At 36.1% G+C, this 13819-nt stretch overlaps 1 protein-coding gene across 3 annotated transcripts in view; it reads left to right on the top strand.

The window, feature by feature from the left end:
* The window catches only part of RFX6 (regulatory factor X6), a 107170-nt gene that overhangs the window by 37706 nt on the left and 55645 nt on the right, over positions 1-13819 (top strand). The window lies entirely within an intron of this gene.

The following is a 13819-nucleotide window of genomic DNA, read 5'->3' as shown; positions in this document are numbered from 1 at the left end:
GTCTGCGAATCCCTTAAAATTGTATAAAAATTTTGAGTGAACATGCATATGTGGATTTTTCTGGGAAGAGCATTTACTGCTTTTTTCAGATTGTATCAGAGCCTGATACCTCCAGAAAAGGTAAGAACTACAGTCTGTTAGAACAGATTTGAGCCTTGCTTCCCAGGTAACACAGGAATGTTTCCTGAGATAATGATCCTGCCTTTGTAGTTACCCATTTGTAACTCAGATCATCCTCACTCATCTTCCACCAACAACTTCATCATTTGCTTGATACCCATGCTCATTTAACACCTCCAGTCAAAAGACCCACAAAGTACTTCTCATCCATCAATCCATTGCAGAGCAGGACATGACTAGGGCACCCCCCCTAAGAAGACCAAGTCTACTTGCCTTACTTACCACCAAATGAAGTGAAGGATAGTTGTTTTCCCCTAAAGTTAAGCAGCAGAAACATTCTTATTGTCTTATTAGTTCAAAACGAAACAGGCCAAGTGTTCATTTTTCAAAGCTACTTTCATTTTCTTTATTTTTTCTACCAGTCATGCAAAAAATGCTAATTGTAAAGAATTATTTTGTGGTAACTTGAGAGTGTGTGTGTGTGTGTGTGTGTGTGTGTGTGTGTGTGTTTGCATGCCCCTGGCCAAGAGAAGAATTTTAATCATTTAGGTTACCATTTAGGTTCACCTTCCATAGTCTCACATGGAATGGTAATATAACATTTCATCATCTTCTCCCTTAGCTCTGAAATTACTGTCCCAGTTATATAAGTACTTTTTTTTTTTAACCCAGCTCATCACTAATTATAAAATAGGTAAGGAAATCAAAATCCCAAAGGATATACCTCAGTATCCAATTATTGTCTTGGCCATCTTTTTATGTATTTATTGAATCTTTCAAATTTGCAATTAATTCTATTTTCAGTGGAGTTATAAAAAAGCTACAAAGTTTTAGTTTTTTTGTATGAGTTTCACATGCTTGAAAGTCATTTTCAATATCAAGCTAAATTGTAAATTCAGAGGAAAAGCAAGTCTACTGAATCACTACCTCTGTACTATTGATACAATTAGTTGATTGGGTTAACTTCTCACTTTTCAATCAGTTTTTTGATGTGTATAGACATGGTCCCAGACAACTGTTTAGCTTTCTTTTCTCTAAGGTAAATAAGTAATACATAATTTATGAAATAAATTTTCTTAAGGAACTTTCAAACTGTGCTCCTGTATTCCCACATCTCTAGTAAATTTTCTGCATACAGCAGATGCTTATGTTGGTGATGAACCTAGACTTTCTTACCCGGGTTTCTGTTTTGGGCTCAAAGTTGAAAAACTATAAAGATCATTCTTTTTACCCTACAGATGTTGATAGAGTATTTTCAACCTGCTGTACTTGACTTTGGTTTGAATGTCACTTCCTTAGAGAACTTACTAACTTTCTTCACAGCATTTATTAATATCTCTTGCTGTTAGTCATGTGTTTACTATGTGTTTACCATCTCCTCCATTATATTTTAAAGCTTTGTGAGGTTTAGACAAGCAATTCTCCAAGGAAGAAATACAGATGAGCAATAGGCACATGAAAAAATGCTCAATATCACTAATTATCAGAGAAATGCAAATCAAAACTATGATGAGGTATCACCTCACACCAGTCAGAATGGCCATCATTCAAAAGTCCACAAATGACAAATTCTGGAGAGGCTGTGGAGAAAAGGGAACCCTCCTACACTGCTGGTGGAGATGCAGTTTGGTGCAGCCACTATGGAAAATGGTATGGAGATTCCTGAAAAGACTAGGAAAAGACTTACCATATGACCCAGGAATCCCACTCCTGGGCATATATCCAGAAGGAACCCTACTTCAAAATGACACCTGCACCCCAGTGTCCCTAGCAGCACTATTTACAATAGCCAAGACATGGAAACAGCCTAAATGTCCATCGACAGATGACTGGATAAAGAAGATGTGGTATATTTATACAATGGAATACTATTCGGTCATAAAAACTGACAACATAATGTCATTTGCAGCAACATGGATGTTCCTGGAGAATGTCATTCTAAGTGAAGTAAGCCAGAAAGAGAAAGAAAAATACCATATGAGATCACTCATATGTGGAATCTAAAACAAAAACAAAACTATAAATACAAAACAGAAACAGACTAATAGACATAGAATACAAACTTGTGGTTGCCAAGGGGCCAGGGGGTGGGAAGGGACAGACTGGGATTTCAAAATGTAGAATAGATAAACAAGGTTATACTGTATAGCACAGGGAAATATATACAAGATCTTGTGGTAGCTCACAGTGGAAAAAAATGTGACAATGATTGTATGTTCATATATAACTGAAAAGTTGTGCTCTACACTGGAATTTGACACAACATTGTAAAATGACTATTACTCAAAAAAATGTAAAAAAAATAAAGCTCTATGAGGTTTAGAGATTATGTACGTAGGGTTATTTGAATATATACAGTATCTTATACAGTGTCTAGCACATAGTAGATACTCAATAACTAGTTGATGAACAAATGAACGGGTACATCGGAACAGCACAGAAATGGGTGGTTCCAGCTTAGACTGCCCTTCTTGGTTGGGTGGATGTAGTATAAGAACCTGCAGCCCCTGGAGGAACTCAGAAATCTGAATACTGGTGAAGCCCACTCACAAGCTAAAAGCAGAAACTCCAAGTGTGCATTGGTTTTCTCTGGTTTGTGGTCTCAGAATAAAGATTTGTTTGGGGAATCAGTGACACCTGCTTTATTCATTCTCCGCCCTCCACTCCTGATGGGATGGTTGGGTAAGCACAGGGCTGATTGTAGGCCCAACAGACCGTTCACTACCGACTTGTTATTTGTTTTCAACATACTCCGTCAGGTTCACAGTTCATGTTGTGAGTATCACATGTTTGTGTTTTAAGGATAAATAACTTCGTACGTGCTACACATGCAGCTGTAAGTTTTAGCTCTGTAGCAGGAACAGGCCAAAGTAAAGGACAAGTAATTAGAGAACAAACTCAGAAACTCCATCCTTTGAACAGGTTATCAGTGAAAAAACTGCAGGACTGCTCAGGAATAGGAGTATTCCTCTTTGTAGTTTTCACATCAGTATAGGCAGAAATAAAGAGGTTGGTGATTTTGAGTGGGAAGAAAACATTGTCTCAGAGACAACAGCAAATCTTCTCCCTTAAGATTCCAGATGATCAACAGATTTTAATCCCTTAAACCAAAGCAGACAAATTTGGTTAAATCAAGTTGGTGAACTGTTGCAAATCTGGTGGCTTCAGTTGGCAAACAGTCACTGAACGTTTTTTTCAAAATTTACTTACAGAAAGAGATAATAGGGCTATTGAAAACAAACAGGTAGAAACCGCTCTATTACTTTTAAAAAAGACAGTGTAACAGATAACTAATCTAGAAAGATAACAATTGTATGTATGACTGTTGTATAGAATCCTAGTTAATTAGATTCAATTAACCAGTATTATTTAGCTTTTGGAATCCATCAACTTGTCCTCAAATGCTGTAGAAATTAATCTTCATAATTCTTTAAATCTATAAAGTAGAAATGGGAGTTGGGAAACAAGAAATAAGGTTGAATCATAAATATAGGTGTGCTGATAGACTGTTATCAAATTTCCTGAAGTATTATCAAAGGTTAACTGATTGTGTAGCAATTTAGTGCTTTTGGGGCAGTGGAGAGAGAGCTTGGATCATTTTTACTCGCAATTCTATTCTGAGGCATGCTTTGTCTAAATTAGCTGCAGGCAATTACTTGGCAATTGATCAAAACTATTTTTCATTTACCTGTAGCTTCTTTCCTTTCTTGGTAAAGAAGTATACTAAACTATGTCTATAGTACATTCATATTCAGTACATAGTTAGTGTCTGCTATGTCTCTGCCACTGTTCTGGGTGCTGAAAAAATAGAAGTGAACAAAGCAGAAAAAGCTTACGTTCCAATGGAGGAGGCAAATAATTATACAAAATGTATGTTTTAGAATATATTAGAAGGGATTAGGAAGGTTATGAAGAATAAAAAAGCAGTAAAGGGACATAGGAAGTTCCAGAGTCGAGTCTTGGTCAGGCAAATTGGTCAGCCGTGGGCTTGCTGAGAAAATGACATTTAAGCAAAGATTTATAGAGGGTGAAAGAGAGAAGCCTGTGGGTATGGAGGAAAGAATGATCCAGAAGAGGTGAGGACAGAGGCTTGAAGAGGGAGCACCCAGAGCAGCAAGGAGGCCGGTGCCTTTGGAGTAAAGGGAGCAGGAGGAGGGTAGTAAGAGGTGAATTACAGGAATGACAAGGGAGTGTCAGTGAGGACCTTGCAAATCACTGTAAGGACTTTGGTTTTAAATGAGAAGTTATTGCAAGGTTTTGAGTAGTAGAACAATATATACTGATTTACATTTTTTTCTTAATTTTATTTTTTATTGAAATCTAGTCGATTTATAATGTTGCAGGTGTACAGCAAAACAATTCAGTTATACACAGATATATACACATATTTTTTCAGATTCTTTCCCATTATATATTATTACAAGAAATTGAATATAATTCCCCTTGCTATACTGTAGGTCCTTGTTGTTTATCTATTTTATATATAGTAATGTGTATCTGTTAATCTCAAATTAAAGATAACAAGAGAATATTAAAAGCATCAAGGGAAAAGCAACAAATAACATACAAGGGAACTCCCACGAGACTGATTTACATTTTTAAAGAATCAGTTTGTCTCTGAGTTGAGAATAGATTGGAAGCCAGTTGGTAGCTGTTGCAATAATTTAGGCAAGATGATGCTGCCTCCGATGAGTCTGGTAGAAGCAGAGGCAGTGAGAAGGAGTCAAATTCAGATGTATTTAAGAGGTAGAGCCAACAGAATTTGCTGACATCACTACTTAGAAAAATTGTCAGCTTTAAAATTTATATTTTTTCTTTTCTCAGTTTTCATTGCAGCTGCAGCTGCACTAAGGATGCTGACATAGCTGGCTATAGCAGCTATGCTGGCTATAGCAACCATAATCTGAAGTAAAAAAATGTTCACAAAAACTACATAATATTTCTCAGTGTTTTTGTACTACTGTTATATTTATCCTAAGATATTGAAATGAAATGAGATAAAAGATAAAATACAAGCTGTTTGTCTTTTCTCTTACTAAATATGTAGTAAATATTATTTTTAATGAGGTGTGGCTGAAACATTTGTTTTGAACTTCATGGTTCTCTCTTTGTGTTTACCTAACAGTAACAGAATATGTCCATCTTAGAAAATGCAAAAGGTCAAAGAGTTTCTTCCATTTGACTTCAAAGACAGTAAAGGGAAAACAGGAAAAGAATAATAGTTGACCTTTTCCAACTTTTGAACTATTATTATCTCTTAGTGTATTTTCACACTTTACTTTCATGGTTAGTTTAAAACCACTATAACTTGCTTTAGTAAATAAGAGATGATGAAAGCATTTTCTTGTACTTATGAGGTAAACAGAAAACTTAACTCCACTTAAGAAAAAATCTCCTAGGAAATGCAGGAAAAGCAAAAACACGAATGAGTTACAATTTCAGTGAATGATAGACTGCTAGCAGAAGAGAGATGTCTGATGACTTCCTAGTTTGGGTGTCAGGAAAATCTGAGAGAGAACTGTATGTGAGCTACTAGAGGAAGAGAAAAAGAATAAAATTTCTAGGTCAGTGTTTCCCAGACTTCCTTAAGACATTAACAGATATCCTTTGATACAAGGATTTTTTATTTAAATAAAATGGGAAACATTGGGTAAATTAAGTAGGCAGATTTCCCCTTGCCCCCAACCCAGCCCAGATCTCTGACTTCTCAGCCTTTATTCACCCTAGAGAGATGCGACCATATGGAGATACCATTTACAAAATGCATGTGCTAAGTGCTTTGACCATTTCAGAGTGGGGTTTGTCCCTTTTTCTCACTGATTTGAAGGGATTCTTTATAAATTCTGCTAGACAGATGAATTAGAATTATTTTCTAATGCTCTCTGTGTGTCTTGTCTTCTCAACCCTCTCTACTGTTACTCCCTAAAGTATAAGAGGAAAACAATGTCCCCTTTAGGTTAGAATGTCAAGTCCAAGGAAAAACTTTTGTAGGTAAGTCAGCAAAATGTTCTTTTGTTGCTAAACTGGCAGCTTCTATAGATGCCAACAGAACCCCACATGAGACTGAAGCTGCATTTTCAGTTGAATGCTGTAGTTTTGCACTGAGGGAGATAATATTTGCTAGTTTCATGTCATCTTTAGACTCTTCGGCAAGAATTGACTCCTAGGATAAAACATAGGCAGGCCGTCAATTAAATACCTTAAGTTGAGGTGTGACCAGACCAACAGTGCACATGTTTAAGTTAGTTTCTCTTTTAAAGTCTTATTAGGCAAATAGGAGCAAAACAGAGTCAACCAAGACAGAGTTGAAATTCTGTCTCCACCACCTAATAGTTGAATGAGCCTAGCTAAGTAACGTAATTTCTCAGTTCCCTTATCTGTAAAACGGGTAATGGTACTGACCTCCTAGGGCAGCTGTGAGGATTAAATAATACCAAGTATGAAAAGTACCTAATTTAGCACCTGGCACCGGAAGTTGCTAAACAGCTATCACTAGTGAAAGGAGAAGTTGAGTCAGGCTCTGCCCTAGTATTTTCAGCAAGTGGGTAAGATGCAGACCCATATTCATCATTTATATTTCGTTATCCACTCTCAAAGCACTGAGTCCAAAATCGAGATGAGACATTGATTTAGGGTCAACTAAGCAGCCCAGAGGCAAGAGACTGGCCCTAAGCAGTGAGAGGGGCTTTCTCCAGGAGTTCCAGAGTTCACATTCTAGGCTGAATCCAATCTTTTTTATGGTTATTTCTAACACTTTAAAAAGTTCTTTATAAGTTTTAAACACTTCTTCTATTAAAAAAGATTTTGTAACAAAATAAGGAAGATATTTATTCACAGGCCTGCTTCTACTTTTTTTTTTTTTAAGTCAGAAACAAAGCTTGTGACAACCTATGAAAATATTGTTCAACATCCCCACCTACTGGTAACTTTAATACTGTTACTCAACTTGTGAAAGAACAGAAAATTCTTAGTTTTAAAGATTTCAAGTACTACTAATAACGATGATGATTAACATGTACTGTGCACTTCCAAGGTCTTAGTGACCTTCTAAAGAGTTTTATGATATGGTGAATCACAGAATATTTATTATAAACTGTCTTTTGGATTGAGTCACTAGAACCTAGGGAAGAAATAACAATTTTCAGCATTATCATTGGGCAAGAGAACAAATCATTGATTCAGTCCAAAGCAGGATCTTGGGTCCACATCTTATGTCTTACAAGATTACAACCACTTCCTAAACGGCATCTCTGCTTCCAGTTTCCCCAAGCCTATCCATTCTGCACAGACATTAATTTTCTTTTTTTTTTTTCTTTTTTTAAAATTGAAGTACTGTCAGTTACAATGTGTCCATTTCTGGCATACAGCACAATGTCCCAGTCAAATTTTCTCATGATGATTAAAAGCAAAGAAAGGAAATAAATTTCTGAATAGACTCTTGAAGAAAGATTTCAAAAAATTTTTATCAGAGACAACTGTCTTAAAGCCAAGACTCTCATTTGATATGGCTGAACCTGTGGGATAAAAAGATGCAAAGAGGAATCCCGGAAGTGAACAAAACAAAGTGCCTTTTAAAGCAGATGTGAAGAAATACACGACGATACCAAAGCAGATTTTCCCACCCTGGTTAGAGTAAGATCTCATGGGCTGGGGGAAGTGGGAGACTGGGAGACGATGTGATCTAGATAGTGAGATCCTGGAACTTAGCCTGAGCCTGGTGCCACAAGGGAATGACACATTTATGGACTTGGGGGGAGAGAGGGAGTGTATTTTATAAATGCGAGGACTATGAGTAATCGGTGGTCAGAGAATGGAGAGTTTGCCATATATTCTTTGACACTCCTGTCATTGAGAGATGAGAGAGATCTATGGCCCTTCTTGAATTTTGGCCGGTTCTATAACTTCTTTGATCCGTACAATATCATAGAAGTGACAGTATGCCAATTTCCAAGTCCAAGTCTTAAGAAATGGGCCATTTTCACTTCCTGACTCTTGGAACAGTCTGGAAGCCCTGACGCTCCATATGAGAATCCAACTGCCCGAAGTCCTCCATGCTGGACAGGCCACATGGAGGTACTCCAGTTGACAGTCTCAGCCCAAACTTCCAAAACACTAGAGAACTGAGTGGAGCCATCTTGCGCACTACAGAGCAGCCCTTCCACCAGAAAAATGCCACTCAGGTCACCTTAATTGATGCCCCATGGAACAGAAGTATTGCCCAGCTGAGCCTTGCCTGAATTTTTGACTCCTGAAATCAAGAGATATAATAGGATGGTGGCCGTTTTATAACACTCCATTTTGGGGGTAAATTGTTAGCCAGCAATAGATAATCAGAACATCCTCCTGCAGCCCAGTCTCAACACAGCAGCCAGAGGGAACACTGACATGAAAGTCAGATCATGTCCCTCCTCTACTCAAAACTCTGCAAAGTTCTGCCAACCTTTTGTAAACTTTGTAGCATTGTAAAACCCGAAGTTCTTATAGTGACCTTCAAGGCCTTATATGATCCGGTCCCTATTACTTCTCTAACTTCATTCCCTGCTACTGTCCCCCTTGCCACACTGGCCTTCTGCGCTCCAGGAGGAAACTCAGCATGTTCCAGCGATGGCTCCAAGCAGTTTCCTCTGCCTGGAACACTCTTCTTCCACAGAGCTACTTGGCTAACTCCCTCACCTCCCTTGAGAATTTGCTCAAATGTCACCTTCTCAGTAGGCCTTTCAGTGAGTCCTATCCTGGTGACATTATTGAATGCTATTAATTATCCCCATCCCTGGCAGCCCCACACTCCCAGCACTCTTACTTATCCTGTACTATCTTGACATCTCCCCATACTTATGCCCTTTTACCCTATTACATAATTTATTTATTCATAAGTTTATTAAATTGTTTATCTTCTTAGATAGAATATGAGCTCTTCAAGGGTGAGATCTTTTTCTGTTTTGTTTACTGATGAATCTCAAGAACCTGGCAGATTCTAAGTACTCAGTAACTTTGTGTTACTTCTTTTGGTTCTCTCAGTTTTTTGCTTTATAAATTTTGAAGCTTTGTTTTTGAATCATACGTATCAAGGTCATAAAGAACTGGGTCCTTTATCAATATGGAATGTCTCTCTTTATCTCGGATAATATCCTTTGTCCTGAATTCTACTTTGTCTTATGTTAATAGATACACTGTATTTTGCATAGAACTTTAATGTGTTGCTTACAATTCAGAAAATCACATCACCAATGGCAATACCTCTCATGTATTTTAGTTACCAAAAAATCCCACACCAGTATTATCCTGCAGGTACAACTGTTCTGTTCATAATGATTCTATGTTTAGATGCAAACATGAGATTTTTTAATAATGCATTTTAGTGTATCTATTGAATATCTATTTTGAAGTGTATGTTACTTTTTATTAATTAACTTTCTTTAGTTACTCTTTATATTAGAGCCAGTACATTATATTGATTAAATACATGTGTTAGTTACCTATGAATTTCTTTTGGCATAGTGAAGAGAATATTACAAAATATTTCTTATAAGAACGGGATGTGAAGATGTGGATTGATAGGACTGAGAACCACTGATCCAAGTATGTATGACACAGACCAGTGCTGGTTAGAAGTCTAACAAGCTTGGCATTGTACTGGTAAGACTATGAGCTTTCAGTCAAACAGGGCTGGGTTCAACCCTGGTTCCTCATTGACTAACCATGAGACCTTGGGCAAGTCATTTAAAATTTTTGAGTCTGTTTTTTCATCTGTAAAAAAAGTCATATTTGTACCTATCTTGTTGAATCAGTGAGGATAAAATGATATAACATATAAAGTACTTAACATAGTGCTCAGCACATAGTAAGTGGTATACAATGTGTTATTATTAAAACCCAATACATTTATTAATTCCTATAATGAATATTAAGCACCAATTATGAGCAAAGTGTTACTTACTAATAATGATATAGACACTGATAAATGCTTTACATTTATTCTTTCATTCCTGAGGAACTTGTATCTCCATTCTAGCTTGTAGGATTCCATGTGCTATCATTCTACCATGTGTTTTTTCCAAGTATGCCAAATTCTACTCCTTTCAGTTGATCTTGGTTATTTCTTCTGGCTCTTGAATTTGCATTCAGTATATCTAACACTTAGTTTTTTTCCCCCCACTTCCTTTTCTCTCATTCTCCATATTCTTATTAGCATTTCTTATTTATCTGCTAAACCTCAGGACTGCACACAAGAGAATGTGAATTTCACCTCTCTTTGGATGTCATCAATCTGTGTATAGAAGAGACCCTTTTGTTGGGTAGGGCTAGGCAGCCTGCTTCCTCGGCAAGATTGGATGTGTCCTCTCACTGTAGGAATTAAAGTGCATCCCTGACTGTGAGGGAACTTCACTTCCTACACAAGAGTAGTTTTTCATAAGGCTATCCATACAGAGAACACGTCATGCCTGCTGCTCACCGAATGAAGCAGTGAAAACACCATATCCTTCCATTCCCTGGTGCAGTGACTCTTAAAACATCAGAAAGTCACAAATTTGAAAAAATAACTTTGCAATCTTAACCTTTAAGCTAAACCCAGAATTTCATGTATCCTATCTCCACAAATTTTCATGAGTACCAGTTTTTCTAGCTTAAAAATTTGGATTTATTCACATCAAAGTGGATAATGAAATAATTGGAAGTCTAACATATGCCTATTGTTGGCACCTCGAAATTACTTTTTCTCTCTCTAGGCTTGTAATTATCAATATACCGGAACGGGGTCAGAACAGAAATCATCTTTACCATGACCCTGACTGTACACAAGTCCATCTTTTTATCTTAATCACTTCCTGTCTCAACTATTGCAATTTCCTTTTTTTATGGTCTTCTTTGATCCTCTTATTTCTAACACTAAGTGAATGCTAAAGGCAGCTGGCAATTCATAGATTATTTAATGGAAACTTGTTGGAGGAGAATTTTCCATTAGTTTAATTTTCCTTACATGGTCCATCAGCAAATCATATAATGACCTTGACAATTTGCCTACAATCTCTGGAGGGACCAATTGACTTTTATGTCTCCCATTTCTCCCTTCAAAATTAACTCATGGTTGGAAACAGATCATCAACCACCTTTTTGATATGACTTAAGTTATAAATTAGTAGTTATAATAGCTATGCTGTAAGGATGAAGTGGCTGTTTGTTCAGTTCATAAAATTGAAGCTTAGTTCACATTTACTCTAAGTTTGTGAATAGGCTTAATATACACTTTGGTTTTACGTGGGATTTTTGTTGCCTTACTCGTCAATGATTTAAGTTTCTAGAGACGTGAGCAAACAGAAATTACAAATAAATCTACCTAAAATGTGTTCTCATGTAATTGTTTGTTTTTCATGTTAGTGTTAACTGTTGCAATAGTTTACTTTTGGTACTCTGTGCCATTTAGTTTTCTTAAGTTGGTAAATTATTCTCAGTTATATATTTCCTAATTTATTTAGATGCATCCAATTGATGTTGAAAGATATATTGCTAAAATTCAACATAATTGATTTATGTATATATGGAAACTATCACTTCTAGTACTACAGAATTAAAGAAAATGATCAATAGGCTTTTCATTTGAAATATTAGTCACTTGATGTTTTTAGCTGTTTTTTTGTTTTATGAAATTAATATCAAAACCACTTTTTTTACTTCTCTCTTATTGACTGCCCGACTCTTATTTAGTTTTTTAACCTGAAATGCATGGTTTTTTTTAAAGATGCCAACATGATTAGGAAACAATTTTCACCTAAGGATAAAAATGGGTTTATCACCTTTCTATATATTTTGCGTTTTTAAATTTTATATTTGCTGTTGTATTTTCTTATTTGGTGTATAATAATAAAAATTCTCTTGAAATTTCACTTCACATGATACATATATGGCTAATCAAAGAAGATAATATATGTAACATGTTTTCTGATACAATAATTATTAAGTTATTTCATTCGAATGTAAATAATATCATATAGTAATAAGAAAAAAAGATTCTGCATGTAACATTCTATCCACTTAACTGTATTCACTAATTGACTGTGAAAATGGAGAAATTATCCCATGACTTTCTTTATAAGGAGCTGGAGATTGCAACTTCTCGGTATTAGCCTTACTGTTTTTCAAAGTAGAGAAGATGCAAGCAGTGCCCAAGTATTGCTAACAGCATGTAGTGATGGACACACCAACAGAGAGGGTGATGGGATGTTCCATGGAGCAATTTCCCAACAGAGTGTCCACAAGGGGATAGCACTGATTCCCCCTCAGTCTCCTTTGGAGTGTTCAGAGAGAAAATTGACCTGTTTACCCCAGTGTGTTTAGATAAAACAGTATTGTTTTCTACATGTGCCACGGTGTGAAAAATCAAGAAAGCACTGCTGAGACTACTAAGAGATTGTAATCACCTTCTCATTCCTCAACCTCCCCTCCATACTTGCGTCCCCTCCTCCTTCCTCTGACTCCGTCCTCCACATTGTTTTTCGGAACAAGCCAATGCTCGATTATAATTTGGCTGATAGCAGCCTTTATTATGTTTCTAAGATTTTAGACTGTGGCTTAGGTTTAGACATAAACCTCATGTCTTCAAAAAGCCAATTTTCCTTGTCTTAATGTGAGAAATGTATGACGCCATACTGGTAAAATCCATTTTATGCAGTGATTCCCTGGTTCTGATTTAGGTATCTGCCTATTTCATGTGTACTTCAGGTAATTCAGGTGCAGATGGTCCAACTTCAGAAACCACCCTTTTAAACCTCACATTGGATCTAACCACTTACCTCTTCTCTTGACCTAATGTTTACTTACTTATTACGTTATTCTATCGTTATTTATCCTTTACTGGCACCCAAAAGCAATATGTTATGGAAAGAGTAACATTTACTCAGCTCCTCCAATTGATAAATAGTTCAGTAAAGATGATATATTGAGCTCAAAAGCTTTCAGACCATGTGAGGGATGAGGAATAAATACATAGTACACACAGTCTTAGATACACAAACTGGAGTTAGTAGGCATAGTATCCATTCCATTCGGTGACAAGTTATAAAATCAGTGATTTAAGCAAAACTAATCTTGTTTAGCTTGAGGGAATTACATGAGTTCTGAAAAGAGTTATTGATTTCAGTATTACATTTAAAAAGCAATGTATTTTATCAAAATTACTAGTGTTTATTAGTCAAATTATGATATACAGTGAAGTGATTACAATTAGTATATCCACATGTCAGTTTCATAAAATACAAAAAATTGAAAGGCTGAGGAAAAATGAAAGCTACAATCTTCAGTATTCATGAAATAAGAATTCTAAGTAAGGGAGTCATTTAGAGTGTATTTCACAACTAGGTGATGATATACAGAAGTATACCTAGAAGAAAAACAGGTTTGGAGTCAGCTATTGATTAAAAAAATTAAGGATAAAATTATGATAAATCATGTGTGCTGCCTTGAATTTCAGATCATCTAATTTCTTCTATATTGTCCATGATAGCAGATCAAACAAGACTAAAAATTCATACTTATAATGTACATCTTTTAATTTCAATTATTTGCTTTGTTATGATGGGAATTTTAGGACTAAAAAGCATTCTCATTTTGCCCATTTCTCCCAGATGAACGTTGGTATGACATGAAGCAGTTTACTGTCTTTTTTTTTTCTATTGAAGTATTGTTGATTTACAGTGTTGTGTTA

This window comes from Camelus bactrianus, chromosome 8 (genome assembly GCF_048773025.1).
Source record: "Camelus bactrianus isolate YW-2024 breed Bactrian camel chromosome 8, ASM4877302v1, whole genome shotgun sequence".
Taxonomy (NCBI): Eukaryota; Metazoa; Chordata; class Mammalia; order Artiodactyla; family Camelidae; genus Camelus; species Camelus bactrianus.
Note: the sequence above shows the minus strand (reverse complement) of the source record. Positions and strands in the feature narration are given on the sequence as shown.